The 16,444-nt window shown below is 48.0% G+C and overlaps 1 long non-coding RNA gene across 1 annotated transcript; it reads right to left on the bottom strand.

Annotated features, from left to right (window-relative positions):
- Positions 1 to 5,503: 5,503 nt before the first annotated feature.
- On the bottom strand, positions 5,504 to 11,204 carry LOC131916006 (uncharacterized). Its single transcript, XR_009380486.1, has 3 exons — positions 11,121 to 11,204; positions 6,783 to 6,906; positions 5,504 to 5,657 (listed from the first exon to the last, which is right to left on the bottom strand). It is a non-coding gene; the product is annotated as an uncharacterized LOC131916006 (long non-coding RNA).
- Positions 11,205 to 16,444: the final 5,240 nt, after the last annotated feature.

Here is a 16,444-nt window from a genome sequence, read left to right as displayed (position 1 = left end):
CGGCTCCCACATCAGCATCCTCACGGGTGCCTACAATAAATAGGGCAGGTGCTGAAGGTCTCACCATCTCCCACCATCTCCTCACCAGAAACCAAGCCCTCAGCCTACGAGCCTCTGGGGGACACCCTCAAACCTAGCTTGAAGACCCGACCCAGCCAGGGAAAGAACTCCCAACTGTGGGTCATTTATCCAGTCCCCAGGGCCAGGCACACACAGGTGCTGAGGAACCCAGGGAAGCGGGGAGCAGAGAGCCACCAGGGGAGAAGGTGTCAGGGCTGGACTCGAGGAGGCAAGAAGCCTACCTAGGACCCCTCTTCACTGTCCCACCGGCACAAGAGAGGGGCTCAGCTTCCCCAAAGCACATGTTTCACTGATAGCTGATCAGAAAGGGATAAATGAGCTGGGGCAGAAAGAAAAGCTGCAAGGCGAGCAGCCAACAGTCCAAGAGGGAAGGTGCTAGAGAAGAGGGTGTTTGGTGCCAGGTAGGCAGCCACAGGTCACTTCTGATAAAGCTGTCCCTAGAGCATGGGATGCTAGGCAGTGGAGTCTCTGTCCTGTAAACCATTTGGATCGCCCCAAATCAGCACCTGTCTGACAGCCCGAACTCATGTGGTCTCACAAAAGGAAGACGACCCCAGCCAGCAGGAGTTATCTGCTCCCAAGGCCACCTTCCCGGAACCCAGGGCCAGCCACAAGTAGTCTCGGAGTTCCTTGAAGCCCGAAGTCAGCCACACACACCGAGTATAGGCGTCAGACAGTGTGCAGTGAAGAGAAGCAGGGTCCACCCGCACCCGACATAGGATTCTCATCAGTCTTAGGGAGCCTCACTTCCCAGATACTGGAAGAAGACTTGGGAAAATTTGAGGCTGTGTTCCTGAGTGTGGAGGGATCCAGAGCTGGGTAGAACCCAGAGCAATTCCACCCTTGCATTTAAAGCAAGACTGATAGCAGGGACCTCAAGTTGTGGGACATTGTCACAGCCTCCCTCCCAGGAGCTCTGGCTGAGCTGAACACAAGAGGAAGAGGACTTAATAAGGAGGCTAGCCCAGCGTGGACAGGAAAAGGGAAGACGGCAGCTCCCTGGAACCAGGACCAGCCAGCCAGAGCAGAGCTATAGTCAGAAGACCCCACCCTCAAGCCCCCACCTCCCGGCCAGTCAGTAAAAGCCTAAATGCTGTGTCCATCTGCTTTTCCAAGCCAAGGCCACCGTACACCAAGCCAGGGTGAAACTAGCCGACAGCCTCTGGGTCCACGCAGATTTCTTTCCCCAGTCTCTGCCTGGAAACAGGAGTCTTTCTGTGCAGATCCACACCAGACGGCCTTCATCTCTCACTGTCAATAAATCGGGCGTCTCCAGGGCAATGACTTTTACTTGGTAAATACTAAGCAGCAAGAGACAGCGACACAAGCCTCCAGTCTCGGGAACTGCAGCCAGTGCTCTGACACCTATCGATTTGGTGTCCTCCCTCCTGAGATCAGGTGTGCCTGAACGATGCTGCGGGGAGGTGGGGTGCAGACATCGGCCTCTGACCAGGTCCCTGCCTGCAGGGAAGGGAGGAACAAGCCCCAACTCCACCTAACACTGTGAGGTGGGGTCCAGAGGGAGACACCCAGGCCTCTCTAAGGTCACCTAGGTAGGATTGTGACAGCCGGTAGAGAAGAGCATCTCCAGCTTGATGACAGTGGAGAGGAAGCAGGGAGGTCTGAAAACAGCAGATAATGCCAGACGGTGGTCCTGATGGAGAGCCAGATGGTGGTCCTGATGGAGAGCCAGATGGTGGTCCTGATGGAGAGCCAGATGGTGGTCCTGATGGAGAGCCAGATGGTGGTCCTGATGGTAGACCACACTGAAGTCCCTTGCCCATGGTGGTCACAGGTGAACATGTACCTAGTTCCCTTTCTTTAGCGCTCACCATTTTGTGCACATTCTGCAGAAACTTGGGGTTTGAGTGGTGCTGAGCCCACTTCCCTGGCCCCGAGGATGGGCTCCTGTGTCTCCATGTTAGCTGATCTGTGTAATCCATGCCCTAATTCCTGACCCTCTCTCTTTCTATATAGCCAGGCTACAGAGAAACAGAAGCACTGGCCTTGCTGCCTACTCATGGTAGGGTTGAGGACAGGTTTGGTTTTGGTTTTGGGTTTGGGTTTGGGGTTTTTTTTTTGGTTTTGGGTTTTTTTTTTTTGTCTTTTTTATTATTAAATTTTCTATTCATTTTACATACCAACCACAGATCCCCCCTCTCCTCCCTCCTCCCGCCCCTCAGCCTTCCCCCTCAACCCACCTCCCCTTCCCACCTCCTCCAAGGCAAGGTCTCCCATGGGGAGTCAGCAGAGCCTGGTACATTCAGTCGAGGCAGGTCCAAGCCCCTCCTTCCCTGCACCAAGGCTGCAAAAGGTGTCCCACCATAGGCACTGGGCTCCAAAAAGCCCGATCATGCACCAGGGACGGATCCCGATCCCACTGCCCGGGAGCTGATTGGGGACAGTTGTATTGGCCGAGGCATGTGTAGGAGTTATGGAGCCTTCCTCTCTAGGATGCAAATTATCCATGTCAAAAACCCAGAATCAAGCCTCGTTGCCGAGTGAAGAATCAGTCCCCCGTGAAGGGTCTATATGAGACAACCTCATTGCTCTCATATGACTCTGATAGTCTCCCTGGTAAACTATTAACTAGCATTGCCCCTTCTCTGCTGTGCCACAGCTCAGTAACTTCTTTCATACAAAAAAAAATTAATGAAAGTTGCTGGGGGACAACCAATTCTTCACTTTCTTCAGTTCTAATCACCCAGTCACCTTTGAGGAGACCTACATTACACTTGGCTCCTCTTGGATACAACATCTGTATATCACTGAATGAATAAATTGACTGATGAGAAAATGAAATAAAAAGGGTGAATGAATGGATAGTGGGGATGGGCAGGTGCATGCTGGGTAGGTGGACAGAGGGGTGGGTGGGTGGATGAGTGTACTGATGGGTGGATGGATGAATGTATTGATGGATGAATGGATGAATTTATGGACAGATAGTTGGGGTGGGCAGGTGTGCAATGGATGAATGGATGGGTTGGGGATATGTGTATTGAATATGAATAGATGGCTGTATTGATGGATATATAAATTGATGGGTGCATGGACACATGGATGTATTGGTGGATGGATAGATGGATGGATGTGTAGACAGATGGATACTGAAGATGTACAAGTGGGTGGTGGGTAGATGGATGGGTAGATGGAGGGATGAATTGATAGATAAATTTCTCTAAGGAGAAAGCAGCCTTTTAGAAGATAGGATTGTGAATTTCACTTGTTTTTTTTCTAAGGTGAATTCCACATAACAGGCTTCACAAAACACTTTTTAACTGTACCAGACTGCCAGACAGCCCTGACAGGGTCATCACCCTCGGATCCTACACACACCATGTGACATCCTTATGAAAATCTGGCAAAATCAGGGGGAATGATTTCATAATGGCCACACATAGAATTACACTTTGAAACTATTTCCTGAAGACTGCTGTTGTTTGTGTCCTTTAAAATGCACTTTGAAATGTAACATTAAATATATAATATATACTATATATATAAAATATATATAATCTTTTAGGGATATGAAAGGTGTTAAAGAAAAAAACATTTTTATTTTTCTATTTGCTATGAGTCTCAGTCTCTTGGATCTTATATAGAGTAGACATCAACATTTTTAATTGTGTGTGTGTGTGTGTGTGTGTGTGTGCGCGCGTGTGTGTGTGTGCGCGTGCGTGCGTGCGTGTGTGTGTGTGTGTGTGTGTGTGTGCGTGTGTGTGTGTGTGTGTGTGTGTGTACACAAACTATCAGAGAACAACCGTTGGGGCTCACTTCTCTCCTCCACCTTGCTGAGGCAGGGTCTCTCTTGCTGTTTCTCCCACACTGTGTATTCCAGGCTAGCCGGCCAGCCACTGAGTCTCCTGTCTCTGTCTCTCATCTCGCCGTCAAAGCTCTGGGATGCAGGTGTGCAACGCTGCATGCGTCTCCTTCACCTGGGTTTCAGAAACTTAACTGGGTCATCGGGCTTGCACAGCCAGTGGTTTTACCTACTGGGCCATCCTGCCAACCCAGAGCAACATCGTTTAAGAAAGAATTTACATAACTATTTCCACTCATTATTCCAAAAAAGCAAAAGAAAATCCCTCACTTTTTCCAGCAAGTTAAATCCACACAGTATAAAGGTTTTAAGGGTCCCAACCACCATTCATTAATCTCAGGCTCTTTAAATGTATGAGAACTTCCAGACAGGCTTTGGAGACACTTCTATCAACTCTCCTTTCCTACCCTTGAGACCATAGGGACCAGAAGGGTGACAGCACAGTCACAAAGAGCCTAGCTGGTAGATAAGCACTGCTCCAGTCAGGAGCCTTTCTGACCCCTGTCCATAGCCTGATAGTGGCTACAGAACAGGACCCTCACTCCTTGTCAGTCAACTTTGTATTGTTATAACAAAATGCCTGTGGTAACAAAGACAACAAGGCTGTCATTGCTCACAGTTTTGAAGGCTCCAGTCCACGATCAATTGGCCCCAGTGCTTCAAAGATTATGATAAAGTAGCACATTATGGCCAGAAAATAAAAGAAGAAAAGCCAGGGGTCCCATGGTGCCCTTTCAGGGCACACCCCTAATAACTTAGACTCTCCCTATTAAGCAACCTCTCCCAAAGGCTCCAACGTCTCCCATAGCACCACCCTGTGGATCAAACTCTTAACACACAGGCCTTTGGGAGACATTCCAAATCTAAACTACAGTGGACTCTTCTAGGAAAGCAGTCTCCCTGTGCCTTCATCTAGGGCATCTTGTGGAACGTCCCTCTTCATGAAATGAGACATCAGCAAGGTCATCAAGAGGTGCCCACCCAGAGCCAGCTCCCACTCCCTGTGAACCGTGATCTGGGTATCCAGATCCAAACCAGCCCCAAGCTCATTTTCAGGACCCAGAGCAAGTCTCTTCCACGGGTCTATCCTGTAAGCTCTACCACACCCCTAGTTGACCTGAGGGGTATGCCAGAAATGGTTAATCACAGAAGTACGGGAGCACTGCATGGCAGAGGCTGGGTGGTGACAGGCTTCCTCTCTCCACCACTGTCCAGTAAAGAGGTCACAAGGGTCCCAGAATTGTTCAATTGGAATAAGACCATCAAAATGAAACAGTTTTAATATTGAAGTTAGAAATAATGCTAATTATCTAGTAATTATCTCCTAATTTGTTACCTTGGTTCAGAAGTCTTCCCTACAAAGACCCAAAGTTCTCAGACATTTTGCTCTCTGAGCTCTGTCTGCACTTTTAAAATTTGGGAACCCCGAAGAGTTTTGTCTGTGTGGGTTACATTTTTCCATATTCACTATATTATCATTTTCAGCTGAGACATTTTAAAAAACATCCGTCCATTATATAATGTAAAAGATAACAGTAGTAAGCCCACTGCAAGCTTATATAACTAACACATTTTTAATTAAAAAAAAAAAACTAACTCTATTTTCCAAAAGCACAGAGCAAGGAGAGCAGCATCGCCTGACAGACTTGTGAATCTCTTTAATGCCTGGATTAGAAGACAGCTGAGTTCTCCCCGCTTCTGCCTTCAGTCTGTCATGATGTGTGTGGTTGGAGCACAAGAGGGACGTGCTGAACCCCTGCAAGAGACCCAGAACAGGGAAGAGGAGTTAATAGCCATAATTTTCAGACAGTTATGGATAGCAAATTCCTAAAATTAGTTGCCAGAGACCCAGTGAAACAAGGAAGGCCCCCTTTGATTTGACCATATGTGCCGATGAGTTTTAACTATCAACTTGACACAACCCAGAATCACCTAGGAAGACAATCGTAAGGAGGGATTGTCCGGATCACATTGGCCTGTGGGTGCGTCTATTGGGTCTTGTCTTGACTGTTAATTGTGGGAAGAACCATCATTTCTCAGGCTGGGCCCTGAATGGTATAAGGATGGTGAGAACTGGCTGGGGAGAACCAGCTAGCAAGCAGGAATCCACGTATTCACACTGTCTCTGCTCCTCACTATGGGCATGATGCTTCACCTTTCTCCCTTGACGTCTCCACAAACATGGACTATTATGTGGGCATGTGAGCCAAATAAACCGGATTTCTCTTGTGTGACTTTTTGTTAGAATGTTTGTCACAACAGAAATCAAACTAGAATACCATGCTTACAAGCTAACTAACTTGTTCCATTGAAGGGATGCAGGCAAACGACATGAGATCCACATCAGAGACAAAAGATGGTTGGAGCCTGCTCACCCTGCCAGTATGATAGCCAGTTCTGGTTGTCATTCTAACCAGGTTAAGAGGAGCCTGGGAAGTTAGTAGAGCATAATTCCAGGTACGTTTCTGAAGGTGTTTCCTGAGAGGATTAAGCACGGGATAAAAAAACACTCCTTGAATGTGGGTGGGACAATTCCACAGGTAGGATCCTGGATAAAAAAACAAAGTTGAAAATGGAGAAAGCCCACTAGCAAAACAGCCCCCTTTTCCATTATCTGCCTGGCAAGAGGTTAGCTGCCTTGATACACCACAGGATCCCTGCCATGATGCTCTGCTTTGCTATGGGCCCAGAAACAGTGGACCCAAAGGTGTGGGGCAAAACCTCTGAAAGTGTGAGCCAAAAGAAAGCTTTCTTCCTGTAAGTTGTTCCTCTCAAGCACTTGGCAAAGCAATAAAAATGATGCTCACACAGCCAATCATGTGAACATTGACATCTCACAGAGGTGAAGCAGAAAGATCCCAAGTGGACAGTACATACATACCCAGTGGGTTTGTGTTACAGTTCAAGATTTCTGAGCTTAAGGATCCATGCTTTTTGTCCCATGTAGTAAGCAGGGCTGTCCTTTGTCCCACAGGGAATAGGTCTTCATCCCTCAGTGCTGTTCCCTGTAAGCATAATTCTGAGCTTAGATGAAGAGAGAATGTATTAGTCCATTTTTGTTATTATAACAAAATACCTGAGGCTGGTTAACTATGTGGTGCTAGTATTTGCTTGGCTCTGGCAAAAGCCTCGTCATAGCTCACATCACAGGGTGGGAGCACTACAGGGAGAGATCCCATGGTGAGACAAGAGGCCTGAGTGAGGGCGTGGACCAGGATTTCTCTTCTTATAACAGCCCTTTTGTGAGAAACACCTCAAGTTCCAACCCTTCCAAAGGTGATGTCCCCAATGCTTAATGACCTGTCATTGGGCTCTGCCTTTTAAAGGTCTCAGCCCTCTTCACATGACCACACTGAGATGCAAGTTCCTAAAACATGAATCCCTGGGGCACACACTGAAGCTATACCCAGAGTGTAAGGTCTTACATTCTCTACATACACAGAAAAAAATGTAACAGTGAGAGATCCATGGAGACCTGGCCTTTCCTGAAAAAACATGGTGTCTTGGTGATTTGGAAAATACTCATTTCACCAAGTCATGTGGATCCTCAGAGGGATGGCTCATTAAGTAAAGATGCCTGCCACCAAGCCTGATGATTTGCATCTAGTCCCCTAGACCCACATGGTGGAATGAGAGAACTGAATTCTGCAAGTTGTCTTCTGACCTCCACATAGGCACCACAGCATAAACGTGCCCCTTCCCCCATATATATATAAACGAAATAAATGTAAAAATTTGTTTAAATATTGCCACTAATCTTATCATAAAAGTCTTTAAGTACTGAGAAACTCTCAAGCTCACGATGAGTGATTACAGATTTTCCAAAACTATGACTTTCCCTTGAAATCTCAAATTTTATCCTTGGGAACAAATACTGTCAGTTGTTTACCTTGAAGGCCTAGGTTTGCTTCGTATGTTTACCATAAAATGTCTTCCAGGCACCTGAGCCTCAACCATCAGAGTGCAGCTGCTCATCAGTCTTTCAAATAAAAATTATATTCCATGAGAAAAGTGGATAGTTTAGCTTGCAACTCAAACATTGCAAGGTCCTTTTTGTCAAGACTACTGTTGTGTCTACTTCCTACTTTTGAAACAAAACACTAAGATGCTTACTCAAATGCCAGGGTTTAATAAAATCAATAACTGTTCCTACTTTATCAAGGTCAATACTACATGAAAATGACATCCCATCGGCCCCTTGTTATAGTATTTTGTCACAGCAACTAGAAATGAAACTAGAACCCTCAGATGAATCAATCGCATAAAAAAAATCACATTGGCTGTTTATATAAAGGGCAAGAATAGACAAGACTCTGTTACCATGGAAATTATAACATCTGGCTGCATCTTGAGGTGGAGAGTACGTGGATTAGGAGGGAACGTGATATAGCTGCCTTGAAACATACAGGAAGACTCCATTTTGAAAAGAGAGTCTATTACTTACAGTTCCAAAGACAAGGAGAAATGTGACAGCAAGACCACATGGGGGCACACCGGGCGAGACCCAAGGAAGAAGCATAGGCTAAGGCCTCTTTTTTGTGGTTTTTGGGGGAAAGGATTGCAGCAGGTTAGAGAAGTTAAGTGGGTTTATAATTGGATATTTTTATGCATGTTGAGGATAGAGGCATACATACATGTACCAGTGCGTTTGTTCTTTCTGGTACACACATGGGAAGCTGGAAGACAAGCTTGCGTGTCATCCTCAAGAACATCATCCAGTTCCTCTGAGAAAGAATTTCCCATTGACCTGGAGCTCATCAATTAGGCTAGAATGGTTGGTAGCAAGGCCGAGGGACCTTCCTGTCTCCGTCTTCCCCATCCTCTGGCTTTATGTGTGGGTTTTAGATACTCAACTCAGGTCCCTCCTCACGTTCGCCTCTGCTAACTGACCCATCACCCACTCCACCTCCACAATGTCTTTTTAATATATTTTTTTTAATTACCAGAAACCAGATACGGAAAAGCAAGCTGCAGGCTGTGGCAAGGACTCTGTGGCTGTATCACATACTTTGTGGCAGATGGCATCATGGAAAGGTCATGTGCATGGTGGGTTGATCATGTGGTAAGGCAGAGAGTAGAGGAGAGTGGGGTTCATCTTGGTCTTTTAAAATACCCTCTCTCCTGGGAGCTACTGGAATCCCACAAGAAGAGCCTTGATACCCCCTTCTCAGGGCAGTGTCCCCAGTGACCCACTTACACCACACTAGATTCTGCCCCTTAAATGTCCCACTTCCTGATGCCATCACACCGAGAACCAAGCTCTCAGCATACAAGCTGTGGAGAGATGCACGATGTTCAAAGCACATCACAACTTGCCAAGTGGCCCGGATTCTTCTACCATTACAAGCGATGAGGCTGAAGTTAATATTTAACATCCAGAAACTTCAGGGCAAAGGTAGGATCCAAGGTGGAGCCAGATGGCCCCCGAGTGTAGCCTGAAAAGGTGGACTTAGCTTCACGTGTGGAATCAGAACCTACAGGCCAAGGGCCTAATGATGACCTTACTGAGCCCCACCCAAGTCTTCCAGCCAGACGCCCCTAGCAGCCACTGCACCTGGGTCCTAGGGCCTACTGCACAAGGCTGGAGCTCTTCATCTGTCTCCTGAGGCCATCTCTGGCCTGGATGGGCAGTATAACGGCGTGGCTTAGAGCCACGGGTGCACAGTGGACTAGCATAAGGATTGCCAGTGTGACTCTGAAAAGTTAAGGCACACTCTCTGAGCTGTCACCTCTAATAGAGTCCAGCAAGTGCTGCTCACAGCTGACTTTGTGGAGGACACCATCTGTATCCCCACAGTACATTGCTCAAGTCTTTCCAACCTGGGCCAAGTTCAACTCAGTGGCCCTGAGACTTGGCCACAGTTGGATTTCACAGTTACTGTGAAATGGCTGCTTTGATAGTGGCTAAGCCCTGGTCCAGCCAAGGACAATCTGGGAAGAGGCCGAGCTGGCCCAGATGCTCACACAGATGGGTATGTAGACCCCATAGCCAGCAGCTTAGGGAACCATCTCAGGCCCTGCTGTGGACAGCACAGGTCCAGGTGGCATATCCAGAGCTGGCCTTCAACAGTCCTTCCTTGGTCCTGGAAGGAAATGGTCTAATTATCTCAGCCCTGGCCTGCACAGCTCTCCACAGAGCAGAGCCCAGTGAGAAGAGGCCTGCACTGCCAGATGGGCCTCATTAGGATGGGAGTGTGGTATTTCTTATGCAAATGAAGGCAAATAAATCCTTTGGAGAAATGTGAACAAGGCAAACATACAGGAGCCTGAATTTCACTGGGTTCTGGCTAAGAAGAGGGAAGGGAGAGGGGCCCAGCATTGCGCTGGGGCACCTTTAACTCCAGGCGCTCTGGATTTGCCTACCTGAGTACACTAAGAGAAACTGAAGCCCCTGGGGGCTCTAAGGGATGATCCTGGCCAGGCCCATAGCTGGCACAGGGAATTGTTGGGATATGAATAGGCAGAGATGGCAAGAAGCCCCCAGCTGCTGGTACAAACTGCTGGGGCAAAGCCATGTCCAACACTACCCCATCCAGTTCCAGCCACCCTGGCAGGTGGTGGGCACTTGACTGACCAACCTAATCACCCCTGAGCCTCCACACATTCTAGCAGGCTTTATCCTCCCCTCTCCCACAGCCCCGACAACTCCCCTCAATTTACACTTTTCCTCTTCAACCCCACCCTGCTAGAGCCCTCCTCTGCAACTCTTTTTGGTTGTTTGTTTGGTTGTTTGTTTGTTTGTTTGGTTGGTTGGTTGGTTGGTTGTTTGGTTGGTTGGTTGGTTGGCTGGCTGGCTGGTTGGTTGGTTGATTGGGTGGGTGGGTGGCTGGCTGGCTGGCTGGCTGGTTAGTTGGTTGGTTGGTTGGTTGGTTGGTTGGTTGGTTGGTTAGTTGGTTGGTTAGTTGGTTGGTTAGTTGGCTGACTGGATGGATGGATGGATGGATGGATGGATGGATGGATGGATGGATGGATGGATGGATGGTTGACTGGCTGGTTGGTTGGTTGATTGGTTGGTTGGTTGGTTGGCTGGTTGGTTGGTTGGCTTGCTTTTTAATGACAGGGTCTCATGGAACCCAGGCTGGCCTGGAACTTGCTCTATGGCCGCTGAAGATGACCTTGCATCCCTCCTGACCCTCCTGCTGCCTCCTCCCTATGCTGAGCCTCCACACATTCTAGCAGGCTTTATCCTCCCCTCTCCCACAGTTGTGTGCTCCCATACCTGGAGATGGAATCCGGAGATCTGAGCATGCTAAGCCAGCCCTGGACCAACTGAGCTACACTCCCAGCCCCTCCTCGAGGCCTTTAGCTCACTGCTGCTCTCCCAGGCCTCTCACTTTGACTTCACAATCCTGTGTCCACCCTGGACACATGGTCAGTGATCACGGCAACTCACTGTGTGCTATGTGGGTCACCTCGGAGCTGTCACCACTGAAACCTATAGGCATTGCCTTCCTGTGCCACCACCTCACATCTGTTCATGAAACTCACTCATAGCCCAACACCCTCCACCTGGAACCCTCCCATAGGCTCTTCCCTTTCCCTTCTCCAGCTTAAACTCTGCAGTCAACCAATCATCCTGCTCTCTGCCATGCATTCCTTCCTTACCCACTCTTTGTTTTCTCCACTCACTAAAGCCACAGACCTGGCCTCTGAGTCTCTGGGGTCGCCAGCCACCAACTGAACTGGAACAAAATTCATCATATCCAAGACTTCCCAGTGGACTCAGCCTGACCAGCCCTCATCCATTCTGGTTTCTGTACTCCACACACATCTCTGTGGATGCTGCCCATTGGCCCCAGGATGCAGGGTCTCGCTGCCTCCACCCATGCTGACCTTGCATCCCCAGTCTCTAAGAAAATCACAAGTGACTTATATCTTACAGCTTCCATCCCGCAAGGCCCCTCCCCCAGCATCTGACCCACCTACCACATTGTTAGTGAGTGTCCTGGCACAACAACACACACCTGAGGCAATCATCTTAGAAAGAGAAAGAGTCCTTCTTTCTTTCCTTTTTTAATTGAATCAAGTTTATGTCGTTATTCATTGGAAATCTGGAGCAAGCCTGCCAAGGACACCAAGGAGTGAAGAGACCACACTGACATCAGACCCATGTCCTCCACAGGGCTTCTCCAGAGGACTTTGTTTGGAAACCATGTCATTGCCAATGAACTAGCTAAGAGGAAGTCATAACGGAGTAGAGTAGGTCCTTCCTGTCACGGGGCTGATGGCTCCCTAAAAGGGTGACAAACACAAAGACTCACCCCACGTGTCAACAGGGGGAAAGACATGTCTCTGGATACAAACCCCAAGGCCTGCCGGGAAACCAAAGCAAAGGGTAAAGCAAAGGCTGGGTTCTCCCCGATGTCTCAGAAGAAGCACGGCCTGCTGGAGCCTCAGTTTTGGCCTCCTACCCTCCAGAACCATGGTTTCCAGGCACAGGGTTTGTGGTTATTACAGAGGACCTGTCAACAATACAGACGTCAATTGCCTCCCCCAAGTTCACTACCAGCCTAACCCAACCCTAACCAAACTCAAACAGAATCTGTTTAGACTTGAGCTTTGAGTGTATGTGTGTGTGTGTGTGTGTGTGTGTGTGTTTATGATTGTGATTTGTGTACAATTGTGTATGTGGTTATGAGTATATGTGGTTGTAAGTGAATGTGTATGTGGTTGTGTTTATGTATGATTGTGTGTGTGGTTGTGAGTGAATGTGTGATTGTGTGTGTGTATGTGTGTGTGTGTGTGTGTGTGTGAGAGAGAGAGAGAGAGAGAGAGAGAGGACATTTGGGTGAGTGTCAGGGGTTGGATGGGGGTGCGGGTTAGGATAATATCTTGCTCTGTTTTCCCTCATTGTTTTTGTGGGTTTGGCAAGGGCAAGGGATTTCAGGGTCAATCTCGTGGGAGGAAAATAAAGTTCTGCAAAGGGAAAGTGACCAAGCTTGGCCAGCACTCCTCCTGGATGTGGTCACTGCCAAAGGGAGGGGCCGAGAAAAAGAGGGAGTCAGGAATAATCAGAGAGGGTTTAGTTCACGATAGAAGAGGATCATCAATCATATCCAAGAGCAAACCGGTCAACCAGAAAGTTGATCACATAAAATAATGATAGTAAAAACTGATGGCTGGTCACACCATGCTCCCTTTAAGTCCTGAAGGATTGGGTTTTAAAACTAGACAATTCAGACAGATATGCTCAATTCAAGATGGTAGACCATATATATATGAGAAATGGCAGAAGGGATCTGAAGAATTTCTTCAGTGGTTAAGAGCACTTGTTGCTCTTGTGAAGGACCTGGATTCGATTCCCAGCACCCACATGATGGCTCACAACCATCTGTAATTCCAGTTCCAGGGAATCTGATGCCCTCTTCTGACCTCAGGCACCAGACACTCAAGTGCTGCACAGACACACAAGCGGGAAAACACTCAGACATAATAAAAATAAATCTTTTAAAATTAGAGAAAGAACAGAAGGAATGAAGAGCTGAAGAGCAGGCAGGAGTAGAGTACAGTGGCGCCCACCCGTGATCCCAGCATCCAGGAGACGGAGGCAGGAGGATCAGGAGCTCAAAGTCCTACTTCACTCAAAGTGAGTAAGGAGGGAAAGGAACAGAGGGGGAGAAGGAGGTGGTAGATGAGGAATCCTTTTCCCAAGTGTCCCCAGCAGCACGGGGATAAGGAAGCAATGCTTTCAGAGGCCCGTATCTTTCAAGAACATTCTGGAAAACATAAAGCAAATGAAATCTGATTTATAAGAGACACCAAATGCAGAAGAAATCTCATATTAGGTAGAGGATTCCTCTTTCCCACCAAACCTCCTTCCTGGTTCTTGCAAGGGGGGCCTACCCCCTTGCACATGCTCGCCCATGCTGCCCCTCCAGAGTCTCCCAAAAGCTCATGAGGAAAATTATTATGAACCACATTAAAAATTTGATTAAACTGTAATAGTCTCCATGTGCAAAGATTTAAAAAAAAAACTGAAACAAATTTAGGAATTTTCAAAATGTGTAGCCTTTTCATTAGCATAAACCAGTATATAAGGCATACAAGTCATGGTTTGGGGCCATGTGAAGAACTAGCCTATGCTCTTCTTGTGTGCACATGTCTGCGGGTGCACAGAGTGGGGGTCAGAAAACAACCTTGAGTGTCGCTTCTCAGGAACCACCCACTTTGTTTTGTCTTTCTTTGTATTACTCTTGTTGTTGCTGGTGTGTGTGTGTGTGTGTGTGTGTGTGTGTGTGTGTGTGTGCATGCACATGATGTGTGGAGGGGCATGGTTGCCATGGTTTCTGTGTGGAGACCAGAGGATAACTTTGTGGAGTCAGTTCTCTGCTTCCACCTTTCCTGGGGCTCCAGGAGTCAGCCATTGGTTGCTAGGTCTGCCTGGCAAGCGTCTGAACCGGATGAGCCATCTCTCTAGCCCCCACCTTGTTTTTCAAGACATGTTCTCTCAGTGGAACTTGGGGCTCACCAATTAGGCTAGACTGGATGGCCAGTGAGTCCCAGAAATCCACTTGCCCACCCCCACCCCCCTGCTCTGGGATTACAAGCACTCAGTACCACACCTGACAGTTTGCTTGTCCATACCTGCTTGTTGGTCGGTTCTGAGGATCCAACCTGGGTCCTCATTTTTGCAAGGCAAGTGCTTCCCTGTCCTGAGCACTTCACCCCATCCCCTGACTTACACTCTTTCCACACTAAAGGCTCCTCCCCATCCTTCTCTCACAACTCTGTCCACACAAAGGAAATCACAACCCCAGTTTGGTTCATTGCATAGACACCACCCAGAGGAGAGACAAAGGAGCCTGGTTTTAAGCAAAATACAAACTCCCTTTTCCTTCTGTCTCTCTCCCCAGGCATTCCACGTGGTTGCTGGGTTGTTTATGAGCTGGCCTCTGAAGACCTTCCGCGCTGAGGACTCCAGTTTCTGAAATGTGATCATTCTCCTCACAGCATTGCTGGTCCCGCCAAGTCCTGCTGTTCCTCCAGCCGCCGCCTGGTGTGTCCTCTGAGTGGGTTCCAGAAGCTGTGATGGGTTTCACTTATCACCTCCCCAGCCCCTCTCCAGCAGCCTGCAGAAATGCAGCCTGCCCTGTGGTGCCGACTGGAACACATTGGCCTCTGCTGCACAGTGGGAGCCGGCTCTGGATGTTCCTAGGAAATGGGAAGGTGTGTGGTGGCTGGAGCCTCCGTCTCAGTTCACAGGCAGAGTCTGCAAGCCCTGCCCACAGCCGGCCAGCCGAAGGGTACACACAGGGACTGTGTGTGAGACAAGCCTATATGCATTGTCATCCTTTATTATTAAAATTGAAGCCCAGTACAGGATTCATTTTACATCCGGGAAATTAGCAAAGAATCAGAACGTTCCGGCAAGAGTTCAACGAATTAGGCCCAGCATACACGTGCCACTGCCGAGCACAACCCTTTGTAAGGACCTATAGGTCTCCAGACTCCCACAACTAGCTCAAGTCACCTCAATCACTTGCAACTAAAGAGACCTCATTAAAGCAAGTACTCGGCTCACCACAGAATAGTTACATTGAAAAATTATGGCATAGCAGCACTGTAGAAGGAACTATGGCCCTAAAATGATATACAGCCTAAGTAACAACACAAAAATAAATCCACACTCAGGGCTCAGGAGATAGTTCAGTGAGTAAAAATGCCTGCTGCCAAGCCCGAGTTCAGCTCCCCCAGACCCACGTGGAATTAGAGAATCCACTGTGTTGCCTAAAACCATCACTCCGGGCCTTTGGAGGACACTGAGCACACAAACCACAGCAGCCTTGAATCCAGCTTGCTTCAGTCCCATGCCGATGTGCAGAGAAATCTTCCTAAAGGACAAGTCTCCATGTGCCTTCCTCCTGGCTTCCCCAAGGCTCACGGCAGCCTTCTGAGGACTCCATACTGCACACCTGTGATCCCCCCACATTACAGTTTCACCCTCCACACTCGCTGCCACTGTCAAACCAAGAGTTAGGGATTCCCAAGCTCTGTCCTTGACCACACTGGTCTCCAGCCTGGCAGGCCCTTCTCCGCTGCACAGTGGACTACTCTTGCTTATCAGATTCAGTTGTTTTTAACGTCCTGTTTTAATTGTAGGTATTGATAGGACATGATATGGTGGCCTGATGTGTGCATCCGTCATGTAATGAGCAAATCATTCCCTTTGTCTTTTTTTTCCACTCCTAAGCTGAAGCAACACCCCAGCCTCAGCTTCTCCAGTAGCTAGAACAGTGTTCCCAGCTTGCACTTATAAACCGGGCGATGGTGGTGCACACCTTTAATCCCAGCACTCGGGAGGCAGAGCCAGGCGGATCTCTGTGAGTTCGAGGCCAGCCTGGTCTCCAAAGCGAGTTCCATGAAAGGCGCAAAGCTACACAGAGAAACCCTGTCTCGAAAAACAAAAAAATAAATAAATAAATATAAATAAATAAATAAATTGTGGTAAGAACATCCAAAAACACTTTTCTAGCTATTTTAGAATGTATGGCACATTATTGGTTTTTTGGTTTTCGGTTTTTGGTTTTTTTTTTTTTTTTTTTT

This window comes from Peromyscus eremicus, chromosome 8a (genome assembly GCF_949786415.1).
Source record: "Peromyscus eremicus chromosome 8a, PerEre_H2_v1, whole genome shotgun sequence".
In the NCBI taxonomy this organism is placed as follows: domain Eukaryota; kingdom Metazoa; phylum Chordata; class Mammalia; order Rodentia; family Cricetidae; genus Peromyscus; species Peromyscus eremicus.
The sequence above is the reverse complement of the archived record's forward strand: the minus strand, read 5'-3'. Positions and strand labels throughout refer to the sequence as shown.